Raw genomic sequence first — 15,891 nt, 5'->3', positions numbered from 1 at the left:
TATATTTTAAAATCTTAAATCAAGGCAAAACTTTAATAACCGACTTCATAATTTACAAAAAATTGCTTCGTAAGAAAAAAAAAGCAAACAATTTTCAAAATGAGATTATACATTTTTTTAATTTACTTACTGTAAAATTTAAGTAGCGGCTAAAATATAATGTACGGTCTCTCATAAGTTGCAAATGAAAAATCTCTTGCTTAATTCTGCGTAAGAATAACTTGTCGTTGTTTTATTGTTTTTCTTTTTGAAAAAGTATTTTCTCATTATAATTCTTACAAAGAAAAATAATTAATCGTAAAGCAAATTAAATTAAAATGAAACTGTACAGGAAATATAAATAATAATGAAAAAATAATTTCTTTATACTATAATAAGAAAAACAGTAATAAGTTAATAATTCTGATGCTTTCACTAATTCGCAATCAAAAACGCACTACACACGTTCTATAAACCAAAAGATCTTACAACCAATAACTTTAAAATCGATCACCACAGGGACTCGCTGTATAAGCGCTTATGAAAAATATACTACTGCACACTCACCATAACCCCTAGATAAAAAACATACAAGTCATTATGATTCTTTTTTTGTTTTTCCTGTTTACCCTCCAGTAATGATTAGATAATACACTTCAGAGGATGATATGTATCAGTGTAAATGAAGTGTAGTCTTGTACAGTCTCAATTCGACCTTAATTGAAACCCAACCACCAAAGATCACAGGTATCCACGTTCTAGTATTCAAATCCGTGTAAAAATAACTGGCATTACTAGGACTTGAACGCTGGAACTCTCGATTTCCAAATCAGCTGATTTGGGAAGACGCGTTCACCACTAGACCAACCCGGTGAGCAGTCATTATGACCCTGAAAGTAAGTAACGTTGCCACGATACGTCGAACAGTTGTTAATAATAAATACCGTAGGTAAAGAAACACCAACATTAAAAATTGCTTCATCATAACACGAACCACGCTTTTATCTTACCCCCTCAGATATTTTTCACCTTAAATCGAGCGTAACTCAAAAATGACTCGATCAATATTCATAAAATTTTCACGTGCACAACTTCGGATACACTGCTACAGGAAATCTAAATTTCAATGAAATTAATGTAGTAGTTTGGGAGATTTTCCAGCCACATAGTGTTTTATATATATATATATATATATATATATATATATATATATATATATATATAGACTAGCCGGTTAGGGCTCGCTTCTCTCGCTGACCGTCTAGCCGGGGGTTTCTGCTTCCTGGATCCTTGACGCGTTCGTATCTTCATGATTGTGAGAATAATAATAAAAATTAAACCCTCTTCAATTTATAAAAAGTATCAATTTATTGTAATTTTTTCAGAGCAACAGTTTGGTCAGAACAGGGCTTAACTTTGAGAGATCTAAGAGTACAGGATTAAAAGAAATCGCCCTCCATCTTAAAAATATCAATTTTAACTGGTTACCTGTGCTTCTTACGGGAAAAATATATTTTATTCGGTTCATAGCGTTAAACACCACTACCAGGTGATTAGTTTCTGATTATTTGTACATTTTTTTATATTTTATGTTTCATACTCAAGGAACTGGGACCAGATGCAACTAGTCGCGTAATACATACAGTAAAAATCGCTGGTTGTATTGATTGAGCCCCGCGCCGTACAACGTCACTCCCCATAAAAAATCGAAAATCAAAAAACCAAAAAATTGATTTTAGATATTTATCTGAGGATTATTTGCAAGCCCAAACGTTGTGGTGTTTTTAAAACAACCTCCTACGAGGCTACCACCGTATTGGGAAAGGCTCTCCCAATCGATTTAGTGGTTAAAGTTGGGACGGCCATGTGGAAGTTGTGAAGAGGCAGGGAGTGCGAGGTAATTGGGATGCGGTTTCGAGCCGGGCGTGTACCGGAGCGGAACGGTGATCATAATGCACCGAATCTAAATTTCGTTTAGTTGCCCTGGAGGCGGATTTACAGCCTCGCGATGGATGCATGACACCAAGAATGGCACATCACGACTAAGTTAAGGTGCTTGTATAGATTTATACAGGAATTGGTGGGATGGTATAGGGCAACGGAGCCGTAGTGCTCTCCAACCATGCGAACTTGAACCAATATTTATTTCGCTTTTGCGTGGCAGATGATGACCTGTGCGTCCGCAGGAAGGACCAGTCGAACGAACATATGATGTTCGACTGCCCAGCTCTTGGGGGGGGGGGGGGGGGGTTGGCAGAACTTAGGCCACCCTGGAACTTACAGGTCAGGGGAGCGAGTCAATGTGGCGTGAGCCGCATTGTTGGACCGTGTGGGGGTTCCTTGAAGCCGTAGCTTTTTTCAACCAACATTAGTAGTTTATTTAACGGAAAGACTTTGCTGGTGTAGGATGCTAGCCGAGAGTTATGGCCCTCAACCAATTAAAGCTTCAAGCGGTTTAATATTGGTGGACAGGTACTTGCTGGCATATTCAGCGACCTAGGCGTGGCAGCGAATTACCGTCTTGATGAGATAAATATAATTTATTGAATGTCATATATATTTTAGTTAGTAATTGACGGGGTGGGAATACCCATTTTAGAATATATGACGTGAGCGATGAGACACGAAGCAGGTGGTATGCGTCACCATGCTTAGTTCGTTCAAGCAATTAGCTCTAGGAACTAGTTAGGACACTGGTCGCTAAACTGATTCGAGGCTCATTAGCCGTTTGTGGCACAGATATTCGGTGTTATGTTTTACGGCGACCGAATGGTGGGGTGACGGGAGAAGTGCCATACATATCAAGCCCAAATGTAATGAATATCTTGTTTAATATTATCGGGGATGAGGAAAATTTGTTAGTGGTTTTGAAATTTTTTTACTTTTTTCACACATTTCAAGGTTAAATTTTAAAAATCTTTTCTTTTTTTTGTCTTCAGTCATTTGACTGGTTTGATGCAGCTCTTCAAATTCCCTATCTAGTGCTAATCGTTTCATTTCAGTATACCCTCTACATCCTACATCCCCAATAATTTATTTTACATATTCCAAACGTGGCATGCCTACACAATTTTCCCTTCTACCTGTCCTTCCAATATTAAAGCGACTATTCCAGGATGCCTTTGTATGTGGCCTATAAGTCTGTCTCTTCTTTTAACTATATTTTTCCAAATGCTTCTTTCTTCATCTATTTGCCGCAATACCTCTTCATTTGTCACTTTATCCACCCGTCTGATTTATAACATTCTCCTATAGCACCGCATTTCAAAAGCTTCTAATCTTTTCTTCTCAGATACTCCGATCGTCCAAGTTTCACTTCCATATAAAGCGACACTCCAAACATGCACTTTCAAAAATCTTTTCCTGACATTTAAATTAATCTATAAATCATTTAAAAATCTAATAATTGGTTATTTACTTGAAAATTACACACACCAGAAATCAAAATGATATAATTTGTTACAGAAAATTAAAAAAAATAATAAATTTCATTATTACTCCTTTTAAACTAGAAATTTCAAAAATTCCTTCCTTAGTATGCCCTTACATCGTAAGAAGAATGTGTATACGAATTTTCAGTAATTTACCTTTAATAGTTTTTGTTGAAAATTGCTTTTATACGTATATATACATAAAATTGAAGTGGCTATGTTGTAGCCATTTTGATTTTATTTTCTTTAAACTGTTTTACAATTTATAGTGAAAATTAATTAAATAATACGCACGATTCATTAAAAAAAAATGACTAATGCCTTTTCTTTTTAATTAAAAATCCAATGAACACGTTCCGTTTCCGTTGAAAGAATCTCCTTATATTTTACGTTAAAGAGTTATAAAGGGGCGGGCGGGTAAGGGCTCGCTTAGTAAAGGAAGTGCAGTTGATGTTACTACAATTCTACAAACGACATAACGACGATCTGTGTATTCCCAAAAGGGCTGACAGCGACATTTAAAATTATTTCCGACCTGGAATCATTTTGTATCTCTCTTGGGGCGTATCTATTATTCAATGAATTTGAGTGTAATACATAGCGTACAGTATAAAAGCTTTGTCTTGTGTGTTTGTATCTTTATTCTTTATTTAGCACAGCAGTCCGTTGTTATTATTAAAATTGCAGTAATATCATTTTAGTTATACTATAACGTAGGTTTAATTTAACCGAAGAGTTTTTTAAACTTTAATTGAACCTTCAGTACTTCTACGTAAATTTTAAATTAGAATTAAATTGCATAAATTTTCTTCCAATTAAATTCTCTTCTAATTTTAAAAAGCTGTCGGCATAGTTGTAGGACTTTCCTATAACTAGTTGAATGTCCTATATTTGTAGATTGTTTCCGATGCACGGCTTAATTTTATTTTAATATAACAATTTTCATTTATTTAATTTAATAATTCTAACAAAAGCGGGCGCGCATATCGTATTTAATTTGCGCAGTATGACGATACTAGCGCCATACTAAGTAACCGTCGGTACTAAGTAATGTAATTACATAACTTTCATAGAATATCTGTTTACGTTCGGTAGACTGGTGTAGCCGCGAGGCTTAACGTACCAGGAACCGAATCGACCGGGCGAACGAACTCGACACCCAGCCGGACCGAGTTACTTTTTCTTACACTTTAAATATTAATTCATTTAATTCTACCACTCACTTGTGACGTCACAACATAGCAGTAGTTTACAGAATTTTTTGGAGTGGTGGTGCGATTTTGCGAATATCGTTATTTTTTTTTTAATTAACAAATGCGCTTAAGAAACATATGACCTTATTTAGGAGAAATCTTGAGATACTGAGGGGGACCGTGCTCTACAGCCTCATCCCGTTGATATATTAAATTGAAAATTTAATGGAATCAATGCCCCTTATATAGAAGTGATCTGATGAAATTTGGTAAAAATCGGTCCAGTGGTTCTCGAGATATAAGGTGATTTAGAGGCCATTCTTACATCCCTATGAAAATACATCCGAAGAAGTTCCATCCCATTTTTTGAGTACCTTTGGTGTGAAAACGTCAATGTCCGGTGAAAACGGCATATATCCAAGTCGGACCGATTACATGGAGTTATAGCTCTACTGTAGCGCTATCTACATTGGAAAGTAAAAGTTATCAGAACTTTAAATCAACATCTATTTTATTAAATTCTTTACTTCAAAATCCACGAATTCATGAAATTTATAGCATAATTTAAGCTCAAGTAATTTCATTAAGAGATTTTTTATACGATTACAGGTATCGACTTACTACTGTGGTTGCTTATGTCGATGAATTTTTTAGCGTATGAAATATAACATGTTTGACCGGGATTCGAACCCGCGGCTACCAAATAAATTGATACGAGACGCTATCGATAAGACAAAAATCTTGATTAATACTTTAAATTGAACAGTCATTGTACTTAGATGATAAAAAAATGCACTCCTGAGCATGCAATGATCAATAATCTCTATCTATATAAATAAAAATTTAAATGTTCGTTTGTTTAAAATCTTAAATCTCCGAAAGTTCTTCACCGATCGCTTTGAAATTTTGACACAACGTTGCATTCGAATCCGCGCGTGTTTTATATATCTAAGATGTCACACCTGTGACAGGTAAAAACATGCTTTTTTTGAAAAACAACGCTACCTGTTGGACGTAAAAGTAACACACGCTATACTAAAAATTTTACGATTCCATTTCAATGTTTCCGATATATGTATCCGCTATAGAATAATAAACTTCTGGACCGATTAACGCACGAGGAAACGGCAAAGAAGGGAAAGAGGGAAAAATCGGAAAAGGGAAAATCGGAAAAGGTAAAAGGGAAGAAGGGGAAAATGGAAAAAAGAAAAAGGAAATAAAGGAAAGAGAAATGGGGAAAGAAAAGGGAAAGTGTGAGGAAAGGAGGGAAATTTGGTAGGGGAATGGGGGAAACGAGGGAACGTGAATATATTACAAATCGGGAAAAAATGGGAAAATGAAAAGTGTAAAAGGGAATTGCCAATTTAAAAATTTCTAAACTGGAAATAAAAAAATCATTCGTAATTGAATTGACTTTTCGTAAATTTAATTTAGTTTTTGAAAAGATTTTTGAAAGTGTATGTTTGGAGTGTCGCTTTATATGGAAGTGAAACTTGGACAATCGGAGTATCTGAGAAGAAAAGGTTAGAAGCTTTTGAAATGCGGTGCTATTGGAGAATGTTAAAAATCAGATGGGTGGATAAAGTGACAAATGAGGAGGTATTGCGGCAAATATATGAAGAAAGAAGCATTTGGAAAAATATAGTTAAAAGAAGAGACAGACTTATAGGCCACATACTAAGGCATCCTGGAATAGTCGCTTTAATTTTGGAAGGACAGGTAGAAGGAAAAATTGTGTAGGCAGGCCACGTTTGGAATATGTAAAACAAATTGTTAGTGATGTAGGATGTAGAGGGTATACTGAAATGAAACGACTAGCACTAGATAGGGAATCTTGGAGAGCTGCATCAAACCAGTCAAATGACTGAAGACAAAAAAAAAAAAAATTTAGTTTTATATTTTAATATGTACTTTTTTTTCATTTTAACAGTAGGTAACGCAAATAAAAATGTCACGTTTGTGACATCATAACTAACCACACTTCTATTTTGCCCCGCTCAAATTTTTCCGACATTTAATTGAGCGTAACTCAAGAACGAATCAACCGACCTTCATCAAATTTTCATACGCGCAACTTCAAATACATTATTACAGCATATGTAAATTTCAAGGAAATTGATTCAATAGTTTTGGAGATTTGAGAGTCATAAAGTTTTCTACATAGTCCTATACACCGGGTTATTCGAAAAGGATATCACAATTTTAGAAGCATATAAAAATTTATCGAGATAACTTACAGATTCGGTTGAGATCTCGTTTCATAGGAAATCACATTATATTTTGACTCGCGTAATTCATTAGTATGGAATTCGGCCACGGGTGTTGTTAAAAACGGATAAGCTTACTGGTGCGCAACCTGCTCGCTGTTCGTTTTGGTTTCAAGGTATGCGATCAGCAACTGCAGTTCAACGTAATTTTCCTAGACATTAGGATAGCGTAGGGTAGTGAGCCTTCTGACTTAAAATTTACTGTTGGCAGCAAACCTTTGTCGAGACAGGTTGTTCTATTAAACATATAAAATCATCAGGACGCCCACGCGTCCCTGAAATTGCTGCGAAACAACTCAGAGAAAGCTTTGCATTTAGCCGAAAGAAATCGGCTCAACGTGCATCGCGTGAAGACTGGCATTCCATAAACTCACCGAGTTTTGCGCGTATTACGTAAACGATTGCAAATGAAGCCGTACAACCGACCGTGGTTCAACACATTAAAAATTACGACAAAGGTTTTGACTGCAATTTTATATGGAAATGATGAACACAATTGCAGACACCGATACTTTTTTAGACGGGTAATTTTTAGTGATGAGTCAACGTTTCACATAAGCGGCAAGGTGAACGCCTATAACTGTTGAATACGGGTTACCGAAAGCCGACAAGAAACTTTGCAGCGCATTCATAATAGCCCTACGGTCGATGTATCTTGTATCCTAACCAAACAAAGACTGTACTGAATACAAAGACAAAAATCATAAACGGTATCGTTTATCTGTACGCGCTTCAACATTTTCTAATTCCACAGTTAGACGACGATAACCACGACGGGACATCAACACTTCAATCTCGCATATAAGTCCGAGAATTTCCCGATACTCAATCCCCAGGTTGGTGGAACGGTCGTGACCGTCCAACCACGGCCACATCACTTCTCAAATTTGACTCCGCTAGATTTTTTCTTGCGGGGTTTCATTGAAGATCGGGTTTATGTACCGCCTTTACCTGCCGATTTTGTCGAGCTAATACTTCGAATTAACTCCGCAGCTGCAGAGATAAAGTCCGACTTGCCGGCTACAGTTTTTAATGAAATCAATCGTATTAGAAATTGAAACCGTATCGATTCAAGGTGAATGTTAGATGTAAAACATAGCACCACCGGGTCGGTCTAACGGTGAAACCGGCTGTTTTTAAAGTCGAGTTCTAAAGTTGAATCCAAGTAAAAGAAGTTATTTTTTCAATGGATTTGAATACTAGATCGTGGATACCGGTGTTCTTTGGCGGTCGGATTTCAATTAACCACACATCTCAGAAACGGTGGAACCTGTGACTGTACAAAACAACACTTCACTTAAACTCATACATATCATCCTCTGAAGTAATACCTTACGCTGGTTCCGGAGGTTAAACAGAAAAAGAAAAAACGCCAAACATGATAAATTTTTCTACGAAATGAGACCTCAACCGAATTTGTAAATCGTCTAAATAAATATTTATAGGCTTTTAAATTAGTAAAGTTGTTTTTGAAGGGTATATAAGGAAACCGTAATTTAAGTGAACGGTATTATCTTACTCCTCATACCTCGAAACCTAAAGAAAATTCATTTTCCTCCGCCTACTCTCACCGTGCGAACGAAGATAATGTTTTATTTTTCTTTGTAAAATCAGTAAAAAAATTGATAATTTTTCTTTTCAATACGGATTTTATCTGCCTGTCATTAAATTTACATATAAAACCGCTATCGAACGAGGAATGTAATTAAGTACCTCGTTATTTCATATTTTGTTAAAAAAATCATTACTTTCTTTTTAATTAATTTTTCTTTTTTTCATTACATAAAATTAATTATATCTCGATTAATAATAAAGTTTTTTCTAAGACTAAATAAGGATTACTGAAAAGAAAAAGAAAAAATGAAAATGTAAAAATTGTATTTTATCCTTTATAAAAAGAATGAAAGGTTTAAAAACTAAATTCGTTCTGAAATAAAAACGTGACAGTGATGTTATATAAGAGATAACGGGGTGGATCATTTAAGATTATACGAAGCAGTTACGTCATTAAAATTTAGAGATAAAATTGGATGCGGGATTAACGGAAAGAACCGTATAAAATGTAAGATTTAACTGGATATGTCGTTGAAATAAGTAAAAGTGAGACGTGGATATATGAAAAAAACATTTCGTTTTTCTAATTACCTGTAAATAAATAGTTATATATAAATAATTCTCTGAATGTATTTTGTATATATATTTCAATATAAAAATTAACACACCGTTATGAAAAAAACTTATTTCTAAAGAATCTTGCCTTTAGAAAAAAAAGTTATTTAAATAAGTAAAAAAAAAAACATTTCAAACTTTACATTAGCTAAAAACTAAAATAAAACAAAAATATATAATATATATGTATATAGATTACTCACAGTAAGATTTCCAGTACGGTTAATTAATAAAATTTCTGAAACAAAGAAGAGAAAAAAGTATTAATTATAAAATATCCCCACAAAAATATTCTACATATGTAGATCTCTTACAAGAAGTCTGTGTTAAAATTAATTAAACCTCTTCAGAACTACGTAACGTTTCCATATAAATCCTAGGAAGTCGTTATACAAGTATATTTTTCAACAGAAATCCATGTTAAACCAGTTAAAAAATGAAAATATTATTAAGATTTTCCCGAACGAAAATTCTTTTTATTATTATTGTTCTCTTAGTTATTATTATCTTTAACTTCTACTTAACTCAGATTATTTACATATTACATGTTTTTATAATATATTTAACTATTATTGTTTGATTTAATAAATTTATGTGTATATACAGAGTGTTCCAGAATGTATTCGCCGAATTTCAGCAACTGATTCAGGACACGAAAATGAGTAAAAACGTTTATATCGACATAAATCCTACTTTGTGCTTTGTTTTCCTTCTGGGTGTCATTTTGTGATTTTCAACAAAAAAATTAATAAAATTTAATATTAATTATTAATAATTTTTATTACTTTCTTGTACGAAGTAAAGAAAATATTGTGATCTTTACGTGAAAACTTGTGAAAAGTTTACGTTTTCAGATTTCAACGAAATATATCCATTTTGACAAACGGTGAATCCATTTTGACTAGTTTCGACGTGACGTCTGTACGTACGAATGTATGTATCTCGCATAGGAAAACACGATCAACAGTAGGATGTTGAAATTTTAGATTTAGGATTGTTGTAACATCTAACTGTGCACCTCCCCTTTTGATTGCAATCGTCTAGACAAAAAATTTCTAAAAAAGCCCAAAATCTAAAACAAATTGGATTTTGGACTTTTACTTAACTGTAGTATTAAGCCCTCATCGAGAGATTTTCAACAATGTATCATAAGTGGTAATTATTTTCGTCGGTTCCAGAGTTTGTCTGCAAGGGAATGAGGCGTCGGAGGATACCGGGTTGGACAGGTCTGCGGCCGAGTGCCTTGGGGGCCATCTCGAACATGAGGGGGGGGGTCGCTTTGGTGCGGTGAGACCGTGGACACTCCACTCCCGGTGCCTGAGGGTGTTGCTCACGTTTTTAATGATTATGGCTGACGGTCGCATGGGTAAGTGATAAATGGTAAGTAGTTGATTTGTGTGTGTGCGCGTGCGCGTGGATGTGTTAGTTGATAGGTGTGTGTTTTGTGTACTCTGGATGAGATTGCGGAAATTTAATTAACTTTTAAGTGTAATTTGGTGGATAAGTTATGTTTTGTGGCCTTTTTGTGGCCTTTTCTTGATTGTGGTGCATTTTTCTTGTGTCGTCTTGATTGTATGAATGTGTCTGGTACGTCTTAGTAACTGATAGGTGTTCTATTTTTCTGAATGTTTTTTTTTCTTTAGGTATTCTTGTAGCGGTTTGGTGTGGATGATGTTTGCCAGTGGAGACCGAATTTGTGTGTGGGCGTTTACTCTCCTCTTGAAGTAATGCTTTATTAGCGGATTCCCAGGAGGTGGGATCACCAGGGGCGGAGGTTTAGTCGGTAGTGCGCAGGAATTCATACGCATATCTGTAACAGCTTGCGGAACCTGTTAACGAGTCCGATACTGCTTAGGCGGCCGTAAATGGGGTTCCTCCACCTCAAAAAAAAAAGAAAAAACAGAGAGTTAGAACCGAATAAAATTTTAATTAATATTTGGATCGTACAAGGCGAAGGCTTATCGGTTCGAATTAGACTTCATGTCCTTTTTTTTAACTTTTTTTTTTCGATTTAAATATATTGATTTACGAATTAATAATTATTAACATCTGACTGTAAAAAACTTTTACAATAAATAATTATTCAATAATAACAATAAAAAAATATCAGAAGTTATTTATGAAATAGAATTTTATTACTTTTCATTTTTTCAGGTACGTTTTTGTTTTCATTTTGTTGATTGTTACATCATAATAATTTTAAAAAATATAGTATTACATAGATATAAGAAACACATTTATTTAAAGGATAATAAAGGGAATTTTACTCTACATTAATATTTCAGGTAAGATTTTTGAACTAATAATTGTACAAATATTTGATGTTAATAACTAATATTTTAACAACCGTGTAATTGTCCACTTAATTAAAGAACTGGAGGATCGTATCTCACTTTCAAAGGAAGTGCAGCAAAAAATATGTATATGTATTTTAATAGAGGTTCAAGAAAGTCATATGGTGTTCACGTCTGATTTTTACATTTAGTGGAGGAAATAAATACAGGCAAAATATTAGCAGCTTTCATTACCACGCGCAAGCGTACAGCCGGGTTATTTATCTGCAATAACTCGATTATTTGTCGACGGATTTTTACAAATGAAATGTTAATTTTTTCAAAATAAAACGCTTAATAAATTTTGCAATGCAAAAAAATTTGATCTAACACATAATTACAAAGATATTGCAGATTAATAAATTAAGTTGGCCGCCATTTTGAATTGTTTAAAGGTGACGTTTTCAATTTTTTTTATTTGTAGAATGCGACATTGCGACTATTCTAAGATTTGCCAAATTTAATTACCGTAGGTTTACTCGTTCCTAAGAGATAATGTTTTTGTTGAAAATCACAAAATGGCGTGCAGAAGGAAAATAAAGAAAAATAGGACTTATATCGATATGAACGTTTTTACTCATTTTTGAGTCCTGAATAATTTTTGAAGTTCGGCGAATAAGTCCGGGAACATTCCGTATATCCAGAGATTGTAGTCGAATATAATGTTATTTATTGTTATAGTTTCTTGAAATTTATTGATTTTAATAAAATTCAACTATCATTGAGATTGTAGGAAAATATTTTATATCATTGGCATGTCATATTACATACCGTAATACAATCGTGCATTCATAACCCACCAGGTCGGTCTAGTGGTTACTTCATCATCGCAAATCAGGTGATTTAGAAGTCGAGATTTCTAAGGTTGAAATCCTAGTAAATGAACTTTTATAGATGTGGAATACTAGATCGTAAATACCGATGTGTTTTGGTGGTCGGTTTCAATTAACCACATATCTCAGGAATGGTCGACCTGAGTCTACGCTTCGTTTACATTCATACATATCATCCTCTAAAGTAATACCTTAAAGTGGTTCCAGAGGCTAAACAGAAAAAGCAAAACAAATCATCCATTCGTAGTTTATCTTGAGGTGATATTTCTGATTTCATATTATCATTGATTTTTCTTTTAAATCAAGAAAAAGTTAATAAAAACAAATTTGTTATTTTTATTTAAAAAAAAAATGGTTGACAACAATGTTTTAATATTTTCCTGAGATTGATTATTTATTCTTATACAGAGTGTATTACGAAGTTTTCCCGGGACTTTGATGATACTCTATTTTAATTGTGAAAATAATGGAACAAATTCGTTTAAAAATATATTCTAAAATGTTTGTTTTGTGATTTATTGCTTGTGAAATATTTCGTTCTTATTACGGCTACCCCGGTGAATTGAGATCGAATTGAAATTTTTAATAATGAAAAAGGAATTAAACAAAGTCTAATTTTCTATATAACTATTAGATGTATTACTAGTACATATATTCATTTTTTCATTCAGTAAATATAATCTGCTATTTTTCATCTTCAATAATTTACTTCTAAAATAATAGGATATGAAAAGTAGTAATCTAAAGAATATTCTTATTTAACTGAAAATTGTGTAATTTAAAATGACAAATTCTTTATTTTGTCTAAAATTTAACTGGTATTAATTTTGCTTTTAATTAAAATTCTAGCCCGGTGGGTAAAAATTTTTTTATAAAATAAAAAGTAGCTTACTTATTTCTTTCTTCTTTGTAATTAATTTAAACTGTTTATTTCATTGATAAAATAACTGCATTACTATTTGTTGATTATGAAAATAATTAATTTTTTTATCTCTTATAAAAGAGAATGTCCTGACTGATTCACCGACTCATAATCAACGTAAAACTAAAACTATTATAGGTAGAGACTTGAAATTTTCGTCGTATCTTTAAGCAGGTGTTAACTAAGAAAGGATTTTGATAAATTTTGATTTTAAGCGGTTAAAAAATCGATAAAAAAACTAAATTTCATGTTAACAGCGCTATCTGTTGGACGTAAAAGCAACTTACGCTATACTAAATATTTTACGATTCCGTTGCAATGTTTCTGATATGTGTATCCGCTATAGACTAAAAAACTACTGGACCGATTTACGCGCGGGGAAGAAGGGAGAAAGGGAAAAATCGGAAAAGGGAAATAATGAAAAATAAAAAAAGGTAAAAGGGAAGAAGCGGAAAATGGAAAAAAGAAAAAAGAAGAAAACAGGGAGAAGGAAAAACGGGAAAAGGAAATGGAAAGGGAAAAGATAAAAAAGAAAGAGGATGGGGGAAAGGGAAATTGAAGAAAAGGAAAGGGATAAAATACATTTAATTAAAATTAAATAAAATAATATTAAATTAAAATAAATAAATAATTCAATTAAAATTGAATTAAAAAATTACTTACGTAAAGCAAATAATTAAAGATGTCAGATGCAAAAAAATTAGTTGACATTAAAAGCGTAGGTTAAGCATAGAAATGAAGTAAATTCATTACATCTATCAAATATGTAATAATAATAATACAAAGTGTGCGCGCGCAGAGCAACGGAATGAGTACGTGAATGCTCCAGAAGAAAGCCGTTAAATTTTACAACTGTATTTCTCTGTTTAAAATAATGAAAAAAGTTCATAATAAACATGCGTCCGGAAAAGGCTTTGTTTTTAAATTAGGAATAACAAAGAATATTACCGTGATTTCTGCTTAGCGTCAAAATGAACCTATACCGAAATTCATCGAAAACCGGGGAAGAAAGGAGAAAGGGAAAAATCGGAAAAGGGAAATAGGGAAAATCGAAAAAGGTAAAAGGGAAGAAGGGGAAAATGTCAAAAAGAAAAAAGGGGGAAACGGGGAAAAGGGAAAACGGGAAAAGGAAATGGAAAGGGAAAACAGAAAAAAGGAAAGAGGAAGGGAAAAGGAGAAATGGAGGAAGAGTACGGGGAAAGGAAAGTAAGGGAAAGAGAAACGGGAGTAAGCGGGAAGGGAGAACGAAGCGAGCCATGACCATCTGATCGTGACGGGAAACGCAAGTAACCATAGAGCACGGGCGAAGCCGCGATGGGGATGCTAGATTTGGGATTGTAATAAATTTTTTGTTTTTTTTAATTATTTATATTAAAAAAGCACGGCGAGTAAAGCTACATCTGTATTGCGGGCGAAGTCCCCGGTTACGCTAGTAGTAATAAACGAGGTATACATCTGTACCAATAAAGGAAATTGTCCTGACCGATTGAGTAATTCATCAACGCCCAGAAAATACTACTGAATATAAATTATAAAAATTTTTATACGTGTTTTTTTTTTTTTTTAAGTAGTAAGTGCTCACTAAGACAGGATATGTTGAAATTTCGAGTTTAAAGGACAAAAATGGGATTTATCATTCTTTTTAACTTCTCTGTTACAAATGTTACAAATCAACGTGATTTTTGGTGTGCGTAATCTTTGTATGAATATCTAAAAGCCTAATATCTATATTTTTCGAAATGCTTCATTAAAAAGTGGTGAAGAAAGGTAAAAAAAATTTAACAATGATGTAAATTTTCCTCATTTTTAAATATACTAAACGATATATTCACTAGATTAGGATTTGGAAATTATATTCAGATAAATATGTAAAAAAAATTATTTTATTATGAAATTCTTTTTTTTTATTAATTAATAATTTTTATTTTGAAAAGGTGTGGGAAGTTTACGGCGCGGCGGTTCAACCAACACAGCCACTGTTAATGTATGTGCGACATAACTGGCTGCACTTGCTTCCAGTTACTTGATTAAAAAATAAGTTTTTACAGGATTTGGGGAGGGTGGTATACCTCGCCTTAGTTTTTAAAGGCAACGGGAACCCGAGTGCTCTCCAACCATGTTAATTTAAACCAATATTTATTTCGGTTTCACCTGGCAGCTGATGAGCTGTGCGTCTGCGGGGAAGTTCAGTCGAACGAACAAATGATGTTCGACTGCCCAGCTCTTGGGGTGGGGCCAGAACTCAGGCCATCCTGGAACTTAGAGGTCAAGGGGGAAAATTGGCCACTCACAAGCGGCGAGAGCGCATTGACGGACCGTCTGGGAGTTCCTTGATGCGGTTTCTTTGTTCAACCTACATCAGCTTTGTTCAACATCAGCAGTTTGCCTAAGGGGTAGACTTCTACCGCGCTGCTGTAGGAAGCTAACCGAGAGATATGGCTGACTACCAGCCAGATTAAGGATCCAAGCGCTTTAATGGTGGACAGGTGCTGGCATTCAGCGACCTAGGCGTGGCAGCGAATTGCGTTGTTTGAAGAGATAAATTTAATTATCGATAATCATGTATGTTTTAGTAGTTGACGGGGTGCGCCTACCAATTTTAGTGATATATATAACAACTGGACGGTAGGACACGCAAGCGAATGGTGTATTGCACCACGCTTATTCCGCTAAGGCTTTTAGGTTAGCTCTAGGAGTTAGTTAGGACACTAGTTGCTAAACTGTTTCGAGGCCCAGTAGCCGTTTGCGGTACAGACATTCGGTC

General features: G+C 34.1%; 1 protein-coding gene across 2 annotated transcripts in view; it reads right to left on the bottom strand.

Annotated features, from left to right (window-relative positions):
• The window catches only part of LOC142333864 (uncharacterized), a 782,720-nt gene that overhangs the window by 633,173 nt on the left and 133,656 nt on the right, over window positions 1–15,891 (bottom strand). For both annotated transcript variants that reach the window (XM_075381431.1, XM_075381432.1), the window contains exon 2: window positions 9,243–9,277. The gene's annotated coding sequence lies outside the window, so the exon portion shown is untranslated. The remainder of the gene's footprint in view (window positions 1–9,242; window positions 9,278–15,891) is intronic.

Source organism: Lycorma delicatula, chromosome 13 (genome assembly GCF_047948215.1).
Source record: "Lycorma delicatula isolate Av1 chromosome 13, ASM4794821v1, whole genome shotgun sequence".
Classification (NCBI taxonomy): Eukaryota; Metazoa; Arthropoda; class Insecta; order Hemiptera; family Fulgoridae; genus Lycorma; species Lycorma delicatula.
Note: the sequence above shows the minus strand (reverse complement) of the source record. Positions and strands in the feature narration are given on the sequence as shown.